Consider the following 5,000-nt stretch of genomic DNA (forward strand, 5'->3'; position numbering starts at 1 on the left):
AGAGAGAGAGAACCAGAGACAGAGATAGAGAGACAGACAGACAGAAAAAAAAGAGAAAGAGAGAGAGAATCAAAAGGTGAGACAGGTAAGTAATAACACACCTGTGGCCCAACACAGGGGGGTCAGGGGTCAAAATCAATCCAGGTCGCGGAGACAGGTCAGATTAGGCCAGACAAACACCTGACGTGGGAGCTATCTTAGTGCCTCCATCTTAGCGATTTATTTTGCACATCTCTCTCTCTCTCTCTCTCTCTCTCTCTCTCTCTCTCTCTCTCTCCAATTCGTAATATTTAAACCCAAGAAACAATTTTAAGTAGATTTTTCCAACTTAAGAACTGCGTAAGATGCTTTATAAATACCTCAAGACAAACACCAAGACTACCCCCCCCTCCCTGCCCCGTTTGTTCCTCTGTTTATCTGTTTGTTTATCTGGGGGTCTTGATCTGTTTGTCTTGGTACCCTTCTCTCTCTCTCTCTCTCTTTCTCTCTCTCATACACACACACACACACACACACACACAACCACCTTTCACTATCCACAATTTCATTCTTCCTCCTTCTCGTCCTCTTCTCTAATCTCTCTCTCTCTCTCTCTCTCTCTCTCTCTCTCTCTCTCTCTCCTAATCTCACTCAGCCTTACCTTCTCACGCCCTCCCGTTCCTTACCTTTTTATCTTCTTCCTTAAGCCTCTCTCTCTCTCTCTCTCTCTCTCTCTCTCTCTCTCTCCTGTATTTACCTATCCTCCTGTATGTACCTATCAGTCTATCTATCCATCTATCTATCTATCTATCCACCTGTCCACCTTACCTGTATACACGAAAGAGATTCCTACCTTCGCTTTCAGGTATTAATCAATATTGCAATACGTACTGCAATCAGGTATATTCCATTTTATACAATAATAATAATAATAATAATAATAATAACAGTAATAATAATACGAATAAGAATAATAGTAGTAGCAGTTGTAGTTATAAACGTAACAATGATGACAATAATAAGGACAATAATAATAATAATAATAACAATAATAAAAATAATAATAATAATAATAATAATAATAATAACAATAATAATAATAAAACAGCAATAATTCACCTCCTCCTCTTCATCATTATCACCACCACCACCATCCTCCTCATCATCATCATCATCATCCACATCATCACCACCATCCTCCTCCTCATCATCATCATCCACATCATCACCACCATCCTCCTCCTCCTCATCCTCATCATCATCCACATCATCACCACCATCCTCCTCCTCCTCACCCTCATCATCATCCACATCATCACCACCATCCTCCTCCTCCTCCACATCATCATCATCATTATCACCACCACCATCCTCCTCCTCCTCCTCATCATCATCATCACCATCACCACCACCATCAATATATCACTCTCTTTTAACTCTCTTCCAACCACCCACTCTAACAACGACACTAACTATCCCATCAATTATCACTTCTTACAAATGTCACTTCTCCTCACCCTCCTTGCTCTTATAGGTCAAGTCGCAAAGAAGAAAATGTTAAGAAAGGGTTAGAATTAGAGACAGATTCGATTTTCTTTTCTTTTTCCGTAATGTGCTTTTTTTGGCGATTTTGTGCATTATAAAATCTTTGGTAAAATAGAAATTAATAATAATAATAATAATAATAACAATAATAATAATAACAATAATAATAATAATAATAATAATAATAATAATAATAATAATAATGATGATGATGTGTTCTTTCCTTATCAGTCTCTCTGTCTATCTATCTGTCTATCTATCTACGCTTATCAGTCCTTATTTCATCTATCTGTGAACCATTCTATCTACTCAGGTGCTGCACTGTTCATCGTCTATCTATCTATCTATCTATCCATACACCTTGCTATCATCCTGTACATGTATACCTATCTATCTATCTATGTATCTATCTATCTCATCTTTCTATCAATCACTAACACATTTTATCTATCAACCAATCTATCAAGGTAGCTAACGAGATACCTGCATCACACCTTCCTTTTCTTATATAAACCCAAGACACTTCAAGAAAATTCAAGACAATATTAAAGAAAATCCAAGACAATACTCAAGAAAATCCAAGACACTTCAAGAAAATCCAAGACAGTTCAAGAAAATCCAAGACAATTCAAGAAAATCCAAGACAATTCAAGAAAATCCAAGACAATACTCAAGAAAATCCAAGACAATTCAAGAAAATCCAAGACAATTCAAGAAAATCCAAGACAATACTCAAGAAAATCCAAGACAATTCAAGAAAATCCAAGACAGTTCAAGAAAATCCAAGACAATTCAAGAAAATCCAAGACAATTCAAGAAAATCCAAGACACTTCAAGAAAATCCAAGATAATTATCAAGAAAATCCAAAACACCAAGAAAATCTAAGAAAAAGGATGACAAGGAAAATATTGGCCTGCCAGAAAGACAATTTGTAAGTAAGACAAACGGGCGAGGGACAGACAAATAGGGGAGGACGCAGATAAGCAGACACGTTTGGGATTTGAGCAGGTAGATGGGAGGGAGGGGAGGAGGGAGGGAAGAGGAGAGGAGAGGAGAGGAGGGAAGGGGAGGGGAGGGGAAGGGAGGGACTCTGAGGGAAAAGAAAGGAAAAAATGAAGAAATGGAGGGATGGGAGGAGGGAAGGAAAGGGATGTGAGGAAGGGAAGGGAATGAAAGGAAAGGAAAAGAAGAGAAGAATAGAGATGTGAGGAAGGGATGGGATGGGAAGGGATGTGAGGAAGGGAAGGACGGGAAGGGAAGGGAAGGGAAGGGAAGGGAAGGGATGTGAGGACGGGAAGGGAAGGGAAGGAACAAACAAACATGGAGAAAGGTAAGCACGCAGTATTGGGCTTTTAACAGGTAGATGGGAAGGTGTGGGAAGGGGCGTGAGGGATGAAATGGAAAGCTGGGTGGAGGGAGGGAAGGAGGGAGGGAAGAGAAGGAGGGAAGGGAAAGCAAGAGAAGAAAACGGACTGGTGAGAGGGTATAAAGGAGAGAAAAGGAAAGGAAGGGAAGGGAAGGGAAGATGGAAGGAAGGAAACAGGAAATGAAAGAATGGAGAGTGAGGAAATACTGAGAAGGGAGGGACAGGAAGAAAAGTGGAAGAAGAAAGGAAAGGAAAAAGGAAAGGAAAGGAGAGGAAAGAAGGAAAAGAAAGAGAAAAAGGAAAAAAAGAAGAGGAAGGATGGGAGGAAGGGAGGGGAGGGGAGGGGAGGGAAGGGGGAGGGGGAGGGGAGGGGAGGGAATGGTGGCAGAGTGAGATGAACGTGATCAATGGGAGAAAAATATGGAAGGAGAGAAGGAGGGGAAAGATAATGGTAGGTAGGTAGGTAGGTAGGTAGATGGGCAGGCAGGCAGGTAGGTAGGTAGGTAGGTAAGGAAGGAAGGAGGGAGGGAGAGAGGGAAGGAGGGAGGGAGAGAGGGAAGCAGGTAGGTAAACGTGGGGGGTAGGGGCGTGGAGGAAGGAAGGCAGGGGAAGGGATCAGAGAGGAGGGGCGTGTGAGAGAGAGAGAGAGAGAGAGAAAGGGGGGTATTGGTTCTCTCTCTCTCTCTCTCAGAATAATCCACCTAATGAAATGCATATCGAACTAAGAATCCCTCTGGGTGACATTTAGATAGTATACAGATACACACACACATACACACACACACACACACACACAACTACAACCATCCTTCAACAACTACACAAGTAAAAGATAGACAGATATATAGACAGACAGGTAGGTAGATAGATAGATAGATAGACAGATAGGTAGGTAGGTAGGCAAGTAGATACAGATAGGTAGGTAGGTAGGTAGACAAAGACAGATAGATAGATACTGTAGGTAGGTAGGTGGGTAGGTAAGGACAGAGAGAGAGAGATAGAGAGAGAGAGAGACAGACAGACAGACAGAAATAACAAACTACAGAATAGGAAAATTTCGAGCTACAAAAATTGAGGTAAAAAAATAAATATACCTTTTTTTCCGGACAGGTAAATCCTTGATAATAATTACACCTTGTTACCTGATCCTTCCGGCTTAGGGAGACAAATGTGCTACCTGTGTGTACACCTGGGGACGCACATACACTTTGGTACACATATATATACACGTACATACATATATACTGTTGGTGTTGGTGGTTGTTGTTATTATTATTATTATTTTTTCATTATTATTTTATTAGTATTGTTATTATTATTATTATAACTACTACTACTACTATTACTGCTACTACTACTACTGCTATTATTACTACTACCCTACTACCATTATTATCATCATTATTATTATTATTATTATTACTAGTTACTATTATTATTATTTTTATTATTATTATTGTCATTATTATTATTATCATCGCTTATAACTATCACTATTACACACACACACACACACACACACACGTCGCAGATTTGTGTATCAAATGGAAACAGTCTACATGTGCACCAAGATACACACACACACACACACACACACACACACACACACACACACACAGTACCATCATTCGTCAGGATCGCGCCCTACAGCTAAACTAACCCCTCTTGATGAGCTGTACTTAACACATTCTCCTCGTGAACTTAATTTCCTTCCTCCTATCTAGTCTATGTTATTTTTCTGACCTCTTCAATGCGATGAGTTAAAAAAGGAGTTAATTTTAAAGTTAATGCACATAGCGAGAGTAGCTGTGTGTGTGTGTGTGTGTGTGTGTGTGTGTGTGTGTGTGTGTGTGTGTGCATCTTTGTGGACATGTGGTTTATTTCCATCTGATACACACATCTGCGGAGTGAGTGTGTGTATGTGTGTGTGTGTGTGTGTGTGTGTGTGTGTGTGTGTGTGTGTGTGTGTGTGTGTGTGTGTGTATTGGTGCACATGTAGCCTGTTTCCATCTGATACACAAATCTGCGACATGTGTGTGTGTGTGTGTGTGTGTGTGTGTGTGTTTGCTTCTACATATACGTGTGTGCATAATATATACGTACGTGTAC

The sequence above is a fragment of the Coenobita brevimanus genome, chromosome 34 (assembly GCF_032717465.1).
Source record: "Coenobita brevimanus isolate Jiangsu-jjx chromosome 34, ASM3271746v2, whole genome shotgun sequence".
Taxonomy (NCBI): Eukaryota; Metazoa; Arthropoda; class Malacostraca; order Decapoda; family Coenobitidae; genus Coenobita; species Coenobita brevimanus.